Source organism: Heliconius melpomene, chromosome 15 (genome assembly GCF_056956725.1).
Source record: "Heliconius melpomene rosina isolate 202511_hmr_F chromosome 15, ASM5695672v1, whole genome shotgun sequence".
Taxonomy (NCBI): Eukaryota; Metazoa; Arthropoda; class Insecta; order Lepidoptera; family Nymphalidae; genus Heliconius; species Heliconius melpomene.
In genome coordinates, this window is record NC_140403.1 from 4,276,758 (window position 1) to 4,298,784 (window position 22,027).

At 30.9% G+C, this 22,027-nt stretch overlaps 1 protein-coding gene across 2 annotated transcripts in view; it reads left to right on the plus strand.

The window, feature by feature from the left end:
- stg1 (stargazin-like protein) overlaps positions 1 to 22,027 on the plus strand; it is a 51,791-nt gene that overhangs the window by 8,538 nt on the left and 21,226 nt on the right. Inside the window, exon 1 of one of the 2 annotated variants that reach the window (XM_085198426.1) lies at positions 3,952 to 4,125. The exons of the other annotated variant lie outside the window; for it this stretch is intronic. The gene's annotated coding sequence lies outside the window, so the exon portion shown is untranslated. Of the gene's footprint in view, positions 1 to 3,951; positions 4,126 to 22,027 lie in introns of those variants that run through there. 2 annotated transcript variants of the gene reach the window in all.

The following is a 22,027-nucleotide window of genomic DNA, read 5'->3' on the forward strand; positions in this document are numbered from 1 at the left end:
ATTTTCATTTCTCCACGTTGAGTTTCGCCACTCAACATACAATGCCTTCAAAAAATCGTTTAAGCTTTTTCTTATCTTATAGTAACTCCTGTTAACTCATAACTATGTACTCAGAATTAATAGGTATGTAAATTATGTACAATAAAATATAAATTATTACTGGCCAAATGGCGGTAGTATTCAAGCACAGTGAAACAGTGTACATAGAAAGATAAAGAAATCCTTATAAGTATAATAGGGAACCTTCAGAGAAATACCATAGCCAACTAAATTGATGCTATGCAATCAAATATTTATGATGCATCTAGAACCGGATGACGTGACATTGACAATTCTAGTACGGTAACGATCAAACATAAAATTGAATGCCGTAAAAATGGTAATACCAGGTGACGACCGCGGCCATATCAGTAAATCTGAAAAGCTGACTTTGCAAAAGTCAATTTTTTACATTTTATTTTATTCTGTCGATGTGTGTGTGTCATTTGAAGGTAACTTAAAAGATTTTTCTTGTAAAATAAGTATTTTTAGGGTTCCTCAATAAAAAAAAACCTTTTGTTCGGGATTGCGTGGAAGTATAGAGTTGAAATTAATATTAAATATTCAGGTTTTTCTTAGACCACATAAAATTAAGCTTTTAAGTCAAATCATCAAAAAAGTCGTAATCAAAATCTATAGGATACTTCCCGCGGACCTATGGTTATGAAATTTGTTTATGAAAGTGGAGACAAATAAATGAAAAAAATCTAAAATTGATATTTTATATGTATTTCACAGAAAAAAAATATATTTGTAGTTCATTCCCTGCTATGTGCTAGATACAGCGTAGACCTAAAAAAAAATTCTGTTTGTTTTTAATGTCGGTTTATATGATATTTTAACATTTTTTTTAAATTTAAAGAATTGAATTGAATTATTACAGAATTATCATTATTTTGTGCAACACACTTATTTACACACGATTCCTCAAAAGGGAAATATAGTACATACATATAAAAAGTTAAGTAACTTAGTAAGTTAAGAAATTTTAAGTTTTTCGACGTCAGAGGTATTAAATATATTTATTTGAGCTCGCCGAGACACTTTTAGTGGAAGATCCGATATCATGCAAAAGCAAACACATTTAGTTTATATTGTGTTGGGATCATGTTTTATTACTTCAAACTATTATCTTCGTAGACGCTTCAAAGAAACGTATAAATACGATTCTTTAATACCGTATTTTTATAGATATTAAAGTGAGTCTAAATAATGATAATGTAATAAAAAGTATTACTAATGTATTGATTTATGTAACAATCATTATTTTTAATTTACAAAATATAATATTTTTATTATTTAAGTATTCTCCCTCTCATACGACCGGCCGGAGACCGTAGTAAAAATACTTATTTAAAACGACGCGACAATTGTGGGTTTGATCCCTAATTGAGGGAATGAATTATTATTTCATATTATTTTCATTTCTTCCCCCTGGCACCTAGGCAAAAGTCCTGTGTTGAATTCCGCCACTCATGACACAATGCCACTCATGACACAAATTCGACAGAAAGTGGGTAACGAAATATCTTAACACTAGGTTCCCTCTGCCTGATGTATGTCTGATACAGCGTGAAGCTGATCTAATTTAATTTTAATTTCTAAAAACATTAAAACACTAGGGACAGTTGTGGCCGTGGAGACAACAGCCTAAAAATTTACCAAAAATCATACAAACATTTCGTGAATTAAAGTAAAATGCAAAAAGAAAATTAAAATCAGCAAAATCACTATCATATATTACATCTTACATAAAGCTTCATATATTTGGCGAATAGATCCATTCATAGGAGACAGACCAATTCCATCGCTCTGAATGTGCTATGGCAACCCTCCGTCCTGTGTGCAGTTAAATGCCTTCCAGGACCATTTTCGGCACCATTTCGTTATGCCATAGCCATTTCCATTATTGGGCACTATCTAATGAACACAAATGACTTGGAAGCCGTGCTAAATGATTCTACTGCACTGGCGTCGTTTAGTAAAACAATTGTGCTATATTTTAAAATATTGTTGTAATTTAATATATTTACTTATATTAACCCCTGCGCGGCTTCGCCTGCTTCTTTTTTCACTTTTTTACTCTCCGTTCTCCACTGTTAGCTGAATTTTGGAGGCATTGCGTGTTGAATGGTGGAATTCAACGCCGCGCTTTATCTTGATACCAGAGCGAAGAAGCAGAAATATATTTTAAATAAATATTTCCTCGAATGGGAATCGAACCCACAACCAGTCGGTCTTACAGTCACATTTTGTATCCCATTTTGTGCCACTACTGGCTTCAATATACACACATATAATTTAATTCCATAAAATTTTATAGCTCCGTTTGACTGTACCTATGTAGGTACCTATATATGCAAAGTAGGTTAAATTTACTACAGAAACCTTCTCGTTAGAATATACCCAAATGAGAATCTATCAACTAAAGGATTTAATCTCCTAATCCCAAGTATGGGAACCCTTAGTAAATGACGATAAAACCATATTGGTTTTATCAGACCGAATCAGTATCGTATCTCTATCCTCATTCCATTCCACACGTTATGTTTGGAATGAATTGTATTACATTTAGCTTATTACTATAGGGCCCTATGCCGTCATGAGCTCCACGACATCCTCGTGAATAAATATCTAATTTTTAACCGATTCAAAAGAAAGGAGGTTCGTAAGTGATTTTGTTGAAATTGAATAATATTTGGGTGCGATGGGATCAATTTAGGCTTCCAAGTAAAAGTAATATCTAAATGATATTTTTTGATGAGGTATATATAATATGTCAAATTTAAGTTCTATTAAAATTCTCGTATTTCTAGAGATAGCATGGACAATATAAGGTATATAGGTAGTAATTTAAAAGTATTTGTAGTTGCTTTAATTTGTAAATATTAATATTGTGATACAGGGGATTTTAGCTCCGTAAAGAAATGTTACGATAATAAAAAAAACTAAATGTATAGTTAAGTGGCTTACATAAAACACGCCATACCTCCAGAAGTTGTTCTGCCTCTTCTGCAACATGTGGGATACAGCCTGAAAAAACTTACAAAATTGATGTTAAAAAAGCTTATTGAAAGATCGAACATTAAATAATATAAGACATAAGTACTGTCTTAAATATTATACAGTCTGTATAACTTTTTGAACGCAAAATCGGCATAAGGTCTATCTATTGACTAGAATCAATACGAAATATTTCAGTATTTAATATAGTCAATATTGTATTACAATATTGTAAATCGGAATATTGGATCGGTTACTGTGGGGGAACCTTAACGAGTCAGTCATTTTCATGACCGCGAGAATTCGAGCGGAAAATTACATCTAGTTGGTACGTGTACTAAGTATTCATAGTATAATATTATTTAATGTAAAATTTATCTGTAGTGAATTTAATTTATGTGTATTTTTACATAAATACAATAAAAATGTAGCTTGATATTTCAAACGTATGTTTGCTTATTATTGAGGACTACTAAGAAAAAAAAAGGAAATGAAAGTAGTGCTTAGTGATAGGTCACTCACATTTTAAATTTTCTTCCATTTTTCTTACAAGAAGTATTTAATATTAATTTGAATAGATTAGAATCTGCAAACAATGTTTTTAGTTAGATACACTCTAACTACTTTAACACGAACCCTTATTCCTTTATTATTGCTTATTTAAATTTTCACAAGACTTGGGTTATTGTTACAAACCAGTTCACTCATCCAAATTTTGCGGTAAAGACTTGTTATATAAATAACAATTTAGTAATAAAATAATCAATATCTTGACCTTTGATAAATATCTCAAGGGATATAGTGACCAAAAATCTTTAAAATAAAACTACATATTCCACACATTTATTTGATATCAATCACTGTAGTGGCGTCGGCTCTAGTCGGCAAACGTCGGTGCGACGTAGCCTCAGTGTAGCGAGTGGGCTACGGAAAACGCACGTGTGCTACGCCGTAGCGACCTCTGTACGAGTGCTGTGGACACAAGTGCGTCTACGAACTAAATGAAAAGTGTAAATATTTTTTGTGTTAGAGTGAATATGTACTGAGGATTGTCGTTTAAGAATTTTTGTGTTTTATTATATGGTAAGTTTTTATTTATTTATAATTAATTTTATATAATTATATTAAGAAATGTAAGTTTTGATAAGTTCATATGGAAATAAATTAATATTTATTTACAAAAGAAAATAGAAATGCAGTAATTTAATACTAGACGAATTAAATTTATTTCTCAAAGAAATATATTCTATATTGCTTTTGGTATTGTATTATAACAATGTTACAAACTGTTCGACGAGCCTGGAATTCTAGTTACACGTATTCCCTTAACAAATATTTACCAAAGCTGTACTGTTTCCAAAGTCTTTTCTTTATAATATAAATTCATATATAATATCAGAAGTCTCAAAACTTATGGTTGTTACTTTAGTTCTTTTATAATTTCTTTTTTCATGTAAGTAATTTTAAGAATGAAATATACAAAAATTACTCATATATTATTTTGTTGTAGAATGTTTTATATCTATTTATTGTCTTTAATTTTAGGTTCTTTTAATATACTTATAAAAGAAATTCTTAACTCTACAGAAACAATAATTTCAATACTTTATTAATAATTAAAATAATATATAAAGAGTGTTAATAGGTAATAAGATTATTCTAAAACGAGAGGTTCAAAATGATAGCTTAATTATTTGAACGAAATATTAAATAGGCTGACGCAGTAAAAGCTTATGTGAATTAATTAAATTACTAATGTGTTTGTTGAACACTGCTAATGAAAAGTAATAAACTTTGTAATATAAATTATTTGGTAATTTACTATCATTATGCAATAAACATAATAGATTATCTTCTATTTTATGGTAACGAGTGGAATATTAATGAAAACTGTGGTTATTTGTAATGAATTAATTATATGTTGCTATATTTATTTTAATTACACCTACCATGCTTAACCGTAGCAAGGTAGGCAAAAGAACCCTGGGAACCTAGTGTCAAGACACTCCGCCCCCATTAAGACATTTTTAGTCTTCACTTTCCGCCGAATCTTTGAGGCATTGCGTGTTGCGTAGTGGAACTCAACGCTGCTCTTTGCCTGCTAATTAGAGAGATGAAGAGAAAATGTTAAATATTTCATTCCTCCAATACCCACTCGTCGCTTTAAGAGACGCACGTTTGCATCCCTGCGCTACGAGGGCCACAAATAAACAAAAAAGTCTTATGTAGGATTTTTTTATATATCAGCGTGAGTGATTTTTTTAAAGCATCAAAGTGTAGTCCTCTAAAGGTTTTTTTAAGTCTTTTTTCACATTACAGCGAGCGAAGCGAACAGAAGGTGAACTCTCCTGGAATAATATACAAACCTACCTCATATATAATATCTTATATAAAATTTATATCTAACCCACAAAAATCCATTACGTCTTTGTTAAATATTAATAAAATACAACGTAGCGGTTTCTTCTGTTTTGGCAATTAAATTAATTTTAGTTTGTACGTGAAATGGCTACCAAAAGCTAGTAATAATACGAGTTATTCATATGATAATAAAGAGACACGAATGCTAGCTTTAATTTTGGAGCACATATTCTGATATGGTTGTTTCGTTTATTTAAATTGCTATTTTATAATAACTTACCTTACCTTCACAGTCTATACCTAGCGAGGTAATCTGAGAGCTCTCTGCTTACCTCTTTCGCTTCGTCCACTGTCATTAACCTCTTTATACATACTCTCCAGGGGACCCTCATGCTTTACGTGATCTTCCTCCAGTATTTCTGATACTGTGCATTCAAATGTCAACCGAGGTCTCCCCCACTACAGATTAATTCTAATTGAGATCTAATTGAGAAGATTTTCTTGGATTTTATAATATACATTTTATTTATCTATTTGAAATATTCCTGATTGTCTACGATAGTTGGGGGTTCAAAATTTACTTGAGGAAAGTCTTGTCTTATAGGTGAAAAACTAAATGAAATATCTCTATACTAAAGTTCCGGAACTTTATAAAAAATATTTATTATATAGGATCCCCATCAATTTATAACTTTTTTATATACAGTATGGTTTTTTTAACATATTGAATTATATTTTGTTAGTTACAGTACGTAATTATGACTTCTTCTCATTAGCTTCACGTTTTTTACCATATAGGGAAAAAGAAGGGAGAAAGGAGAACAGCGTATCGTTTGTCCTATCTAAATTACATATTTTTGTCATAAGTGATTTCTTATTAAAATATGTTTTTTCGGGAATCAAATCCACAACCATTTTGTCTACAGTCGTAATCATGTTAGATTTGATCTCACGATCTTCAATTATATTCAAAAGCGTTTGAATATTGCTACTAACAAACAATAGTAGTTTGAATAAAAAAACATTTGCTACTTTAAATCGGGTAAAATGTCCAATGAGAATATTATTTTTGTTATTGTGGTTGAAATTCCACAAATTTTGGCAAAAAGCCTAAAAAATATAGGATAACTGAGCCAAATTGACAACTATCTGAACTAAAACTGCGATATATTATGTGAATACTTACAAATTTTTTAAATTTTAATTTGTTTTTATCTGTTATTTCTCTTTAATGCTATTGTTAGCAGAGATATTATATAGGACAACGGAATTTTAGTACTAATGTAAACTGAATATACAATTACACAATTAAATGAGTTTATTTCATTGTATACGAGTATATATAAAGTATTAGAAAATTTTTTTAGGGTTCCTTACCTCAAAATGAAAATATTATACTTTGTTGTCCATCAGTGCGTCTCTCAATCTTAAACTTTATCTCGAGAAAGCATGGACCTAGCTGAAATTACTATCAAATATTCCAAAGCACAAAAAAAAATCAAGCTTTTAAGATTACTAACTTTAATTGAAATTATACTATAACTAGCGACCTGCTCGCGGCTTCGCCCGCCTTAACTACTGAATTATTCATATAATGTATGTTTGCAAAGCACTTAAGATAATGTGAAAATTAATTAAACCCTAATGCAACCCGCATTTTCGTAATTCCAATAAGGATTTTCCAATTGTTTTAAAATAAACACAAATAAATAACACAATCTAAATCTTCTTCGCTGAGGCAGGCGGCTTTTTTTTTGAATTTGTGGTTAATGCTGTTAAAACAGCGACACCGGTTGGATAGGCACTACGTGGCTGCCTGTGAGGAAAATTAAATAGAATGCATCGGCCGGGAATCGAACCTGGGCCGCCCGCGTGGCAGGCGAGCATTTTACCACTGAACCACCGATGACTGCTCATGACGCGCTTGTATAAGCAAAACGTCGCGAGGCGCGTTTCGCAGCAAGGATATTTTGATATTGTAACAACTTCTAAAGTACTTATTAAAATGAAAAACAGTAAAAGACAGTTTTGATCTACATTAAAGCGCCAACGTAACTAATATACTTATTTATATACTGTGAGTAAGGGATAAGTAAAACTTGACTCGATACAGCTGATGTGTAAACGGCGTGATGTGTTAACAATTAAATGCGTTTTTCTCTAAAACTATTCGCAATTTCGAAATTGTGTAAAAAGCAAATTTTATCTTCGCTTAACGTAGAAATTTAATAAAGTATTTTAAAGGATAAGGATTAATACCATTATGGAAAAATATCCCTCACAATAAAAAATATATTGAAATTACAATTTTTAGACAGAAATATGATCACTACACGTTATCCTTAAAAAAATCGAATATGCTGTCGCAGACTTTTTTGTAGATCTTATTAAGAGGAACAATACTCCAGTACATTATTTTCATGTAGTACTTACCATTAAAGCAGCGCATGCGCGAAAGTGTCTCAACGGGTAGGACTTTATACACATTTATCGTATTTATGGTAATTTACATAAGAATGTACAAATAATAAACTATATATAAACCTTCCCTGAGAAATACTCGACCTAATGGTGAAAACCGCATCAAAATCCGTTGGGTGGTTTAGAAGAAGAAGAGTTAGAAAGTTCAGACAGACACGAAAAGCGACTTTGTTTTATAAGATATAGGATATAATATAATTATATTTTAACTCATATATTCTATCGTTATTGACTTTAAGAACCCTTTAATAATTTATTGTATTAAATATATGTACACTGTAATATTTAAATATTGTTAATATTAAATAAGATTTCTTTACGTTCGTATGTATCACACATTTCAATAATATGGCAACGGCTTTGATGCTTCCCAATATAAAAGCGGATGAAGGCCTTTGATGATTTTTTAACGCTTTGTGTCTAAATTCTGTTAGAGAACACATTTGATTGAATAGATTTCCCTCATTGCAAAAATTTAATTTTGAACAAAAGGGTGGTAAAATAAATGAATTCACGCTATATTCCGCGCATAACAGAGTAGACAGAGGGAACCTGGGAACCTTGAGTGGCGCACCATAACGCCGCGTAGTTGAAATAATAGTAAATAGAGGGAAACCTTCCAATTTTATAGGCACAAATACTTGTATATAATTATGTACTAAATACATACGAGTAGATAATACGATAACCTCTTTTACTTGTTAATATTGTTATTTTTTTTAATATTATTTTAATAATACTTTGACAAAATTTAATTATTTATTCATAAAACACATAACCAACCATCTGTGGCACGAGGCATTTTAATTAATTTTAGAAGGTCAGTAATGGATATTAAAGAATCGTTGCTTGTTGCTTTCAGACCCAGATCAAATATTTTCGGCGTTCATTTTGTTTGCTCCCCGTTACATATAGTATATCTACTGTATATGTATATTGGATCAATATAAGGATATCGGAAGTTTACTTCTTTCGTATATATTTGAAGAAATATGATGAAAATTCGAGAGAACGTTGTTCACTTTAAGCAAGAAAGTAAGCTTGTTTTTATTATTACTTGAAATATTTATTACTCAGCATGTGACCGTCAATGGGTTCGATTTCCACTCGGTGGACTTAATTATTGTTTATTAATATTTTCATTTCTCCTTAATATTATAAAGAAAGAATTACAGAATACATCTATGAATGAATGTATCATAAAATATTTTAAGGTTTACTATTTATTAAAAATAAATTATTTACTTGGAACCATTTACTTGGAAGTCAGTGACAGGGATTTTCTCATATATTTATAAATACACGTAGTTTGACATATAACATATTTATAGGGTATCGTAACTTAACACCGCCATATTTCTGAGTAAACAAGAAAAACATCTATTTCCATTTTATCACCTGTCTATATAAGTTTGACAGAAAAGGTCACGTACTGTCTATACCTGTGGTAATTGGGTACTATTCAAGAATACATTTTTCCTTATGATTTTCATGTTTTATCGTACATGATGTATTATGAATGTTAGATTTAGTGCTGGATCTTGGAGATTGTGATATTGAAAATAACTTCAGCAGTAAAGGAACTGAAATAACGTGGTTATGTTTTAAAAAAAATCGTTTAATTTAAGTTTTACATATATTGACATTATATAAATTGGGATCCTAAAGCAACTTATAGGATAGCTGTCATTCTTTGTCGATTACTGGCAAGTGAAGGTAAATGATATGATTTTAACGAAGCTAAAATAAATCGAATAAATAATTTATTTTCCTATGTAATCCATTAATATTTCTTTTGGTTCTTTCTCTAACGGAACGAATAGGCTATGACAGAAATTCCGACATTAATGTCAGACATTAATTAGCTGTTTACACGACTCTGTAAGTGTACAAATACGAAAACTGGTGATAATATGATACTCGCACATTTATAGAGCACGCTGCGGTGTATTGAAAATGTCAAACCTATTTCTAAACTTCTCAACTAGACCAGACACTTGGACACAACCGTGTTCACGCAGTGGCGACACTAATAACAGTGTCAGTGTAGATTTTACACACTCATGTTCTTACAAAGACATTCAATCTTTACTCTCGAGTGTACAGAGATAAATCTATTAGGTACATTTATTGGATAGGCAAAAGGAAATTAATGTAATAAAACATACTAAAAAAATTATGATATAAAACAATAAAAGTACAGACCAGGAATAAGCCTGGTTATATTATATTCTTTTTACTTAGAGCTAATTTTTGGATTCATCTTATTTTATTACACTTTTCGTAAACATTATGAAAAAAACCCTCTTAAAAACTTTGACAAACAAAATATTTTTGAATAGAAACAAAACATAACTTACTAAAATCTGGACATAAAAGCGATAAGATAACGATACAAAGTTAAATGAAAGCAGAAAGTCTTTTGAAAGGTCTAAAATAATAACGGTGTAGGGAAACCACAAATCCCCGACCAAGAAGAGCGAGATGTTTTTAGGTCAATGCTCGTTTGAGATGAAACATTCTAGGAAACATCTAATATGTTGAATGTACGCGAGTTTTGAAGAAGATGAAGAATAACATAATATTATTACAATTATATTTATATTAAATGTAAATAAATTAATATATTCAAAATATATTTTTTATTTACAGATGATAAATAAATAAAAAAAAGGAAATCAGTCGAGGTTCAGAAACACAAGCGTGTGAATATAAAAACGACCAGTTGTTGGTTCGATTCCCACTCAAGAAGGTTAAAAATTATATATTTTCATTTCTTTACTCTGGTGTTGAGGCAAAGCGTGGCATTAAGTTAAGGCTGAAAAATTCTTTATTACTTTAGCATCGATATATAAAATATAAAGTATTAAATAAAATATCTTATAAAAAATAAAAGCCAATAAACAAAAGCTGACTCTAAAAGCTCTACACAGTGTGTCGCTAAAACAAAACGACGTATCACTCCACAGGATAAACAAAAAGTATACGAGCCCTGTCACACTTTATAAACAAGACGTACGCTATAAAGAGTTCCAGAGTAAAAATGAAACTGGGAATTTAGCCAATAAAGGGGAAGAGACATAGCTTTTGAAATACATATTATATAATGCTTCACGTTTACGTGTTCGCGCTCCTTTCACGTATAATTCACGCATTAAGTTACGGCAGATTGAGGAAGTAATATTTTTTTGAAATATATCAAACGGTGTTGATGACAGTCATGGCACAAGGGCACAAGCGTGTAACTGTAAACGTTATAGGTCGTGGATTCGATTTCCAATCGAGGAAATTAAATATTTTTGGGTGGGGAGCGGAGTATCTTAACACTAGCCTTCCTCTGCCTTCGCTGCTACATGCAGCGTGTAACTGATAAAATAAAATTTATTAATAAATATTTCTGTGACTTTTCTTTGTTCTCAGTCACCAGTTACTAGCACTAATATTACCGATATACTAATAATAAGCGGTCATGGAGCAGTGGCACAGAGTTTGATTGAAAATGATGATAGTGGCTTCATTTCCCACATTAAAGAATGAACTATGTTTATAAGCTCGCTATGATAAAAAAATTAAACCTAGAATTGAGTACTGCTACTCAACCCGCAATGTCTTGAAAATCAGGCAGAAAGTGGGGAATGAAGTACCTTCATAATAGGTTCCTTTTGCCCCTACCCTACTCTACTAAAAAACGTGAAATTACCTTTTGTTAAAATATGTAATTACTTCCTGAATACATAAACACATGTTTATCTCAATATTTAATTAATAATTAACACATTCTTCCAAAAATGTGTATTATTTTCATTTAAATAATACATTACAAAGGAAAGATGTAAACTCAACCCGAGAAAACAAATTTATATTTATTATGTACTTAAAGGTTTCCTTGTTTGCTTAGAAATAGGGCGACGGTGGGCTCCCACACACACCACGCGATATATCTAAATGAGTCAAGATGAGAGGGAATTACCACTAGATTCTTTTTTCTCGCAAAAGTAGAAAATGTGTGAAAATAAAAAAAAACCTATTAGTTTCTTGCAACCCGGTTTTTTGAATAAATGTTATTTTAACGCGGGTTCCATTAGCTTCTCTCAAAAGTTTTTTTTCAGCTTCAAGCTTTGTCCGTACCGGATTATATATGATATCCAGACTTTTCCAGATTCTTTATATAATGAAGATTATCATGATATTGGAAAAAGTGTTAATGTATTGATGCAGGATTCGATCCCCACTCGGGGGAATAAATTATTATTTATTAATATTTTCATTTCTTCGCTCTTGCATTAATACAAAATACCGGCGTTGAGTTGCGCCACTCAACTGTGGCGGAACAATGCCTCAAAAAAATTGGGAATCGGTGGGAACGGAGTATCTTTACACTAGCTTTTCTCTATATCCCGCATATAGCCTACCCTTCTATATACGGAATACAATGTGGAGCAATTTTTTTTATTAATGTTAAAAGTTTACGCATTCAGATCATCAATGAAAAAATTGTTTATAAGAAGAAACTACTTACTACAGCATTTACCAGATTCACTAGTGCGATTCTCGAGCCTATCACATTACAAGGCAGGAACTCACAGCAGTGTTTGGAACTTGCGGTCAAACTTAAGGAACCTCTTTAATATGCGCACTAACGTTTGACTCCACAGTCCGGCCACATCTTCTAACTAACCAAAATCGAAATTATTCTTGTTCCACTTTCGAAGTAAGTTATTGAAATGACTTAGTAATGGTTATAGATAAGCCATAACATTTAGAAACCTCTACCGCGTGAGATATTCTAATTGCGAGTAGAAGTAACCTTTTACGAAGTACCTTTGAGTATATTTATTTTCGATGAAACTAGAGTAAAATAAAATATCCTACTTCTAGAGTAAAATAAAGTATCCTACTTCTAGAGTAAAATAAAATATCCTACTTCTAGAGTAAAATAAAATATCCTGTTAGATCTTAATGTTATTTTATTTGATTGTACTTCTGTTGTAAATTATTTAAGAAATTGGAATGCGAGCGGGGTACTTGTGATTTTACTAGGAAAAGTGTTTTTTAACAACTCTTATTATCTCTCTCTTATAGAGTACCAATGGCTGCTTTACTTTCAATCTCAAACTATTTTTTGATTTAATTTTCTAGTAGATAGAGAGATCCTTGGGAAATGATCGAAAGTAATAAAAAAAGATTTTCCAAAATTCCGAATAAAACAACTTTACGTTTCATACTCCACGCAAATGAAGTTACAGACTTGCTATAAATTCAAAAATAAACGATAATTTCTTCGATTATTTAAGTTCGGATATTCGTATGAAGTCTGTTCAATATTTTTCCAACATAAATGAATCGTACGCAATTCCTCATCGAAGTTCGCCGTCCAGTCCAGCTCGGGTCCGGCCTGTTTACTTACTCCTTCATATTATTTTAACTCGTACGTTGGTTTTGGTATTACGAAGTTACGTCGGATATTTTACTTGATCCCGTATCCAATTTCAACTTCATCATCCAGTTAATACGTATAAATTTCATCATAATTCGTTGTGGAAAAGTTGTGACGAAAATTATTTTAATATTTTTTTAAAGTTAATTGTTATTCTAAATATAGGAAAAGACAATTATTAGGAAAACGTCTGAAAATCCCGCTACGTTCAAATTTTTATACATTTTCTTAATAAATATGATTTAACAACTTTTCTTTTTTTTTTCTTAATAAATATGATTTAACAAAACCAATGTGGGTTTTGGGGTAAATTTGACTTTGAAAAATATTTTAATTTTTTTTTTGTTTCCTTGGTGTGAATAAAATAGAGTGTATAATGGGGTCACTTAATATACCGTAGAAATGAGCTCTCCATTAATGATTATAATGTTTGGGTTTCAACACTTAACAACAGCATGCAGTCATTATGACACATCACAACGGCGACGGCGACGCCGACGGCTAGAACAAAGATTATATTATTTTACTAGTGGACCCGAACGCGGCTACGCCCGCTTGAACTATACGAATATTTATGAAATAATTTTTAATTTTCAATAGAGAGATGCGTTAAGCAAGCTTATTTTGGGTGACGTTTTCTAAGAACAAACATTGCAAATCGTTGCTTAGCAACGCTCGCATAGCGACGGTTGTTACTAACATGGCGGAATAAATTGCATGTCAAATTAATAAGTATTTTAATATATTGGTATATATCGAAAATATTACAAATATGAGAAAAAAAAATATCCTATGTTCATCCCGAGACCCTCAAGTATCTCTATATGAGTATTTTATCACAATTAAATTAGCGGTTTGGCCCTGATTGCGTAAAAGACAGACAGACAGACAGAGTTACTTTCGAATTTATAATATAGGTATGGATTATTGAGGCGAAGGAGTAATAGAATGTAACTGTAACGTGATCGTTGTAGCGAGGCAAACACCCCGGTCTTGTGTTCCCCTACTCAACACACGATGCCTTGAAAAATCCGGCAAAAAGTGGAGAACGGAGTGTCTTAACACTAGAAAACCTCTACCTACCCTGCTGTGTGCGGGATGCAGCGTGAAGCTGATTTTTTTAAATAATTATTAATTAGTAAAATTATTTCAATTACTTTTTCATGAAACAAAATTTCAAGTTTATAATATTTATTTAAAAATAACCGACAAACTAAGTAAATATTAATGTGTACTCATAAAGTTGACTTATTAAAGTTAACGAGTGTTGAAATTTATTTCCCTTACTCCAGCATCTCTGATACAAACTTTAGAATATTATGAGAAAATATTGCCAATATTTGAGGCAAGTTTCGTGTTTTACTGCTGTCCCATATTCTTGTAAATGACCGAACGTCCAATGGAGAAGTATGAAACTTTAATGTTAATCTTAACTTACATTTGATATATTTTTTTTATTTCTCGAAATGTTTATTATTATGTATTATAAAATAAAAAAAAAAATTAAGACCGCTCATAGCACAGGGATAGAAGCGTGCGGCTAAGCGTGACAGGTTACCGGTTCGGTTGCCATTCAGGGAAAGGAAATTTAATATTTTCATTTCCTCGTTCTGGAAACAAGGCATGGCGTTGAGTTTCGCCACTCAACACACTATGCTTTTAAAATTCAGTGGAAAATGGAGAAGGAAGCCTAGTTACACTTACCTAACATGGTCTCAAGTCCATCGTAGGTTACAAGTTCAACACATAATTTTCCAAATTCAGATGGAGAATAGAATAAACGCGTGGAATACCATTTTTTTTTATTTTTTAGTTGATGTTGCTAATCATTATTAGATAGATAGATAGATAGATAAAAATCTTTATTGCACACTTAAAAAGATACAATACAATAACTTCTTAAAACAAAATGCACAAAGGCGGCCTTATCACTACAAGTGATCTCTTCCAGGCAACCGAATTACGGAAGGATATAATTAAAAGTGCGGGCATAATGCGGTGCAAAGTGACGCGAAAAATAACTAAATAAATAAATAAGAAAACAAAGAAATAAAATAAATAATTAAATTATATAATATATACATACACACATACACATATATATATACACTCATACATACACATATATATACATACATACATATACACACAAACATACACAAATTCTTATACATACACTGATTATATACGTAAGATATATAGCAAATAAATAAATAAAGGGAAAATAAATTAGCACACATTAATTACTACTCTCCATGCCAAGATAATAATTTTTGACTCTTTTTTTAAAAATGTTTATAGAGGTAGATTGCCTAATATTTCGTGGTAACGCGTTCCACAATTTTACTGCTTCAACAGTAAACGATTTACTGTAACAGTGGGTACGGCACAATGGTGTTTCTAAAACATTGTCACTTTTCGAGCGGAGGGTGGGCGGAAGGCGGGAATTGGAGCCTAGGAAGGAAAAGCGCTCCTTAAGGTAAATAGGAGTATCAGGATGGAAAAGGATAGAGTAGAGGAGCGTGACAGTGTGAAGATTCCGTCGGTCTTTTACAGAAAGCCACTGAAGCCTAACGCGATGCTGACTGATGTGATCAAACTTCTTTAGTCCAAAAACGAACCTAATAACTAGGTTTTGCAGGCGTTCAAGCGTATTGAGCAACTGCTGTGATAAATCTAGGTAACAAGTGTCAGCATAATCTAATATAGGCAATAAGAGTGAATGTGCCAGTGATATTTTAGTTTGAGTTGGTAACAGATATTTCCATCTCTTGAGCCTACCAATGGTGTAGTATACTTTACGGCTTAGGTCAGAGATATGAGGAGCCCAGGAGAGAGAGCTGTCCACTTTGATACCTAGATTCTTGACAGTACTTTTATATTCCAACTTGCAATTGTCAAAGATAATGGGAGGAAGAGAAGGAAAATGTAATTTAGATAATTGTTTAGGATTACCGAGGATACATACTTGTGACTTTTTGGGGTTTACAGACAGACCAAATGACTTGCTCCAGGTACTGATAGTACGCAGATTAAAATTAATTGCATCGATCGCCTTAACAATGTCATTAACGTCCGTAGTCATGTAAATCTGTAGGTCATCAGCATATAAGTGAAAGTATATTTAAAAACAAAAAAATATTATATAAATGATTTTCTTTCTAAATTATATAATCTTGATAGATTATAGCCTGCCGTGTCTTCTGTAAAAGAGTGTTGGAAAAAAGCTTGTCACATCAATCAACTCTATCATAAAATTAAAAACGTTTTACAAAGTTTACCATCAATAAAAATATATTAAGTAAATAAATATGAAACATTTTTTGACATCAATGTCGACAGAATGTTTTAAAATTAAAATTTCATAATATTTTTGTCATTAAATAACACGAATTTTATCCAAAGGAACAGATGATCTGTTTCTATTTTTATCGTATCATCGAAAATGCTGAAAATTATCACAGCGAAGAAATTTAATACTTATGAAATATTTTATTTCCCCGAATGAAAATTGAACCCTTACATGTAAACGAAAAATAAACAAAAATACAATTTATATAAGCTCGTAGGCTCCCTCTCTTTTGTATCAACCCTTAAAATGAGCTTAAACTTTCTGTATGATTTTGTTATGTAAGCACCATTGATTCCAAATAAAATTCCACTCCATAGCACGGTCGGTTACTTTTATTACCTGCCGCGTATATATTCGGTAAAATGATAAAGTACTACTCTGTCAAAATATTATAAAATGTTTCGACGACTGCACCTGTCACATAAATACTCGTATTTCCGCTACATTAAGGAATTGTCTGTAAAGTTTTATAAAAAATCTTTATCTTAATTATTTTTATTTTTTTTAAATTACTTTTATTTTTTTATAGTCATTTATTAGCTAATAAAGCTGCTCATATGATATACATATGTGGATCATAGTTAGTTTACTAGCATAGCACTATAATCTATATATATAAAAGGACTTGTACTCACTGACTGAGGTAAGACGCACGCACAGCCGTAACCGCTGTGCGTGCGTCTTACCTTAAAACTTAAAATTGAAACTTGAAACTTGAAACTTAAAACTTGAAATTTGGACAGATGTTTACTTTCGTAATCTGGACATCCACTAAGAAGGGATTTTGAAAAATTTTAACCCTAAAGGGATAAAATAGGGGTTCAAAGTTTGTATGGAATTTTTTTTAAATCGGCACCAATTTTTATAAAATTTGAAATTTAGACTCTTAAAAATATTTCATCGAACACATGTTTCATGGGTTATTAGAAATCACCCCTAAATACGCAAGCGAAGCTGCGCGCGTCCGCTAGTTGTGGAATAAGACATTAAAAAAAACATCTTCACGCTACATCTGCATACATCCCGCACACAACAGGGTAGGCAGAAGGAACTTAGTGTTAATTCTGGAGGTTTGCGTATTGAGTGGCGAAACTCAACGCCGCGCTTTTGCTTCGACACCAGAACGAAGAAATGGAAACATAAATTTAAACAAATATTTCATTTTCTCGAGTGGGAATACGTCTACTGCGTCACAGTTTCTTAGTGTGATCTTGGCTTGACTTCCAACCCATTTTCCAGACATTCTGCTCACAATTATACAAAGTATATTTTTGTATTTCTTTTCAATGTTTTATCGAAATTATAGCTTTTGAATATATTTATTCAATGTTATTTTTTATTAAAACATGAAAAACAATGAGACAATGGTGTCGTTTTATAAAAATTACTATTCAAAATTTAAGAAAAATAATTTCAACTTCACAGCCATATTTCAATTTTCAATAACGTAATATAATTGAAAACTTCAAAATGAATAAGATTGACATACAAATGTGAAGTTGTGATCTTTTACCAAGATCTTGTTCTTTTATCTTTTAATGGAATACTGATTTGTTATTAATATTATCTATTTACGACTTAAGAGGTGGGGGATTAATAAATATATTTTAAAATGCAAATTTTCATTTATCTTTTGTTTTTAAAACGGTATTTGTATTATTATAGTGTGAATGTAAGTTTGTTTGTTACGCTTTTACGCCAAAATTACTCAACTTATCAAAAAATTGCTAATAAATATATTCATATATAAAATACCCTTGAACGAGCGAAGCCGCGTTTAAGTCTCTTTTAATTTATATTATTTTCTCATTTCTAAAATATAATTAAATATAATATATTTGTTTGACGAATAAACGACGTATTTTAATATTTTTCTGTCGCGTCGTAATATCCTACACTAAATATTTTATGGTTGAGATAAATCAATGCTTGAATTAAGGCAGCCTATTGTTGTCAACAATGTCGTCAAAGGCCTTTTAGCTTGTTAGCGAAATATTATACAAAGTCTCAAGTAATACTTGTCTAAAGCTTGGTTAACTATAAATTTTCATTAATATATTATTTGTACATTTTTCTGCATTTCATTTTCTCTGTCTCAGAAATTTTGGAACGGAGAGTCATTCTCGATCTGATCTCACTCTTTTAAAAATATTCTTATATGAGAAACATAAAAGAATATTTTAACAGTGTAGAGAAAATTTTGTACAGGAGACGAAAACTTTTGGGTCCAAATGTAAAGAGTTTAGATGCGGTCTAAAAAATTCTAATCTAATTCTTAATTAATTAAGATCCTTAATCCATATAAATAATCGATTCGAGTACAACAGAAATAAAATATTTTTAAATTTTAATTGTGTCTAAGTATTTTAACGTACTTATTAGTGAAGACTTTTAAGATGAAATTTAATAAAATAAAGGAAATTATAATCTCATTGTCTTTCTTTAGAAACAAATTTCTTTGAATTCTCGTGAGGTCATTCTATTCACTTCAGCTTTTACAAGTTGTTGGCCAAAGGCTAAAATTTGGTCCCAACAATGTATTAATATTAAATGAGAGTTGCCACATACAATAGCGCTTTAGTTTTGTTTGCGAGAATTGTAGTTTGTGATGTTTTTCTTAATTAGATTACCAAATGTTTATAATTTTAACCCTTATTTTAATAATTATATTTAAACAAAAAAATATTTCAATTCTTTTTTATTGCAATTTTATATCTCAGAAGATAGAGAATAGTTCTCAACATGTTCCCTAATATCAATTTTTATAGGAATAGATCTTGGTGTTGGGTACTAGAATCGTACCCGCGGCGTTGAGTTTCGCCTTTCAACGAGCAAGGCCTCCAGAATTCGGCGGAAAGTGGAGAGCAGAGTGTCTAAGCACTAAGCTCACTTTGCTTACTCTGTTAAATGCGAAATACAGCGTAAAGCTGAAAAATAAAATATATAAACTGTAATAAATTACTATGAAAGATATTCCAATTCACTAAGTTCAATAAACGATATTTATTATATAAAAACAAATAATCATTTTAAATTGGTTTTCGTTTCGTTTTCCTTTCCTTTAAGTAATTTTCGGCTTTAAATTGTTTATTGTAATTAATATTTACGGATTAATATAAATATAAGATTTTTTCATACATTTTCATGTTTGTTCCAGTTTCGTATAATTTCCGTTTTAAATTTGTTTTTAAATGATAAACGGTTATTATTTGCTATATCTACATATGAATATACGAATATTATAGAATATTTTTCGCCAAATTATTAAAGACTTATGTGTTGAGTGACGTGACTCCGTTCCAAACTTCCCACCAAACTATTGAGCCATACTGTGTTGATTGACGGAACTTAACACCCCGCTTTATCTCTATACTAGAGCGAAGAAATGAAAATATTAGCTTTTTCAAACGTTCAATTTAACTATTAAGCATGAGGCATGTATTACTCAATAACAAGTGCCAAGGATATCGCCGCGTCACCTCGTGTTCAAAATGCAAGGAGAACACACCATATTTCATTGCCACCCACCCTTTGAATAACAACGAACTAACCACCATGAATACTAAATAGAAAACAGTTTATTTTGTTAATCGTGCTAACAAGAAGTTTCAGTTTATATTGTCTTATCTGAAAGGGGGGTGTATGAAATATTGTAGTACGCTTTTAATGTAAACTAATTTGTCTCATATAATTCAAAATGTGATAAGAAATCTTTTAAATATAAATGAGGGTATATCATAAAAACATTACTTACGAAATCTAACATTATATATATAAATATAGCGAAATTCTGGTAATAATTTTAGAATATCATGCAAAAGCAGGAATTAAGACGTTCATGAGAGCCTTTATTGCTGTGTTTACATACAAGAATCTGTAAATTGCGAAGGAACTGGGTCACTAGCATTTTCCAATGCCAGAAAGAATGTAAAGGAGGGTAAACTATTTGTAATGACATAGAACTATTTCAATGTATCCACCGAGAAGAAATTCTTGGCTCAAGTTTAGTATACATTCTCCGGGTAAATAACGGTGTTCATGTATACTGCTTGAAAAGTGTTTGAATTTAACAACTTTTTTTTTCTTTTTTTTTAGCTTCACCTAAAGGGAACCTAGTGTTAAGTTTCGTTCCTCACATTCAAGGCGCGTTAAAATAACACACTTGTTACTCTGGGCCATAGCGGCCTCTTATAAAAAACTTGCTTTGCCTTATAATAAGGTATGTTTCGGTAAGTCTGTAAACGTGGATGAAACAGAGTTTGTTTTAACTAAGGGTCTTGTGAGTAACTTGTTAATTAAATTAACTTCTATCTTTATAAACGAATATACCTTTCGCTGGAGTTGTTTTCACTTTATTATTTTTCCTCATAAGAAAATTTTAATGGGTAAATATTTTGTTTACTTTCTTTGTTAAGATAATTGTTTTGTAAAGATTATTTAAATGTTTGATTATATACACATTGGAAATTTCTAAAGTAAATTTTGCTGACTTTAGCTATGTAAGAACCAATCTGACACTTAATGAATATTTATAGAAATGAAAAAAACTAAGTTGAAAAGAACCGATTTCAAGAACTAAAAAGCATATAATAACTAAATAAAACTTTTATTAATAATGCTTCTTATGCAAACAACTACGTTTAATGTTAATATAACGCTATTATTAGTATTTGCTAGTGATAGGTTTGAAATTGGTAGAGTTAATAAATGAAGTCAACTTAAATGAAAATATTAAAGAGAAGGAGTACACAAAGTATCGTTAAAAATATATCGTTCAAGAAAACAAAAATGCTTATAAAATAAAAAAAACTATCGAGTGGAACTAAATATTTTTTATGGGGGATCAAATGACAACCAGCTCCCATCCAACAAAAAAACACGTTAATCGAATCAAAACTCTTAAAGTAATCAGTATATTATGACATTTACTAAAAATGCTTATAAAATACAATTTACTTTGCCAAACCGAATGAAAACTTTATGGGGCCAAATGGCAATTACTACACATCAAAAAAAAAAGAATGACATAAATAGCTTTAGAAATCTCTATGCAATCGCTATACATAGTAATATGATTTAGCAACCGATAGGAAAACTCTTCCCTCATGAGATCGGTTAATAAATGAGATTAATTATTTAATTCCAAGCTTGTATTAACAATATTGTTATACATACTAAAAAATCATACTAAAACTTTATTTAATTAAATAACTATAAACTTTATTTAATTAAATAACTATTTACGTTTCAATACACTTTTAGTATTAAAAATTATACTTAATTATAATATCTATTAAATTTCATCCATCTCGATCACGTGTCAAGTGGATAAATTTATTCCATTATACCCTTAT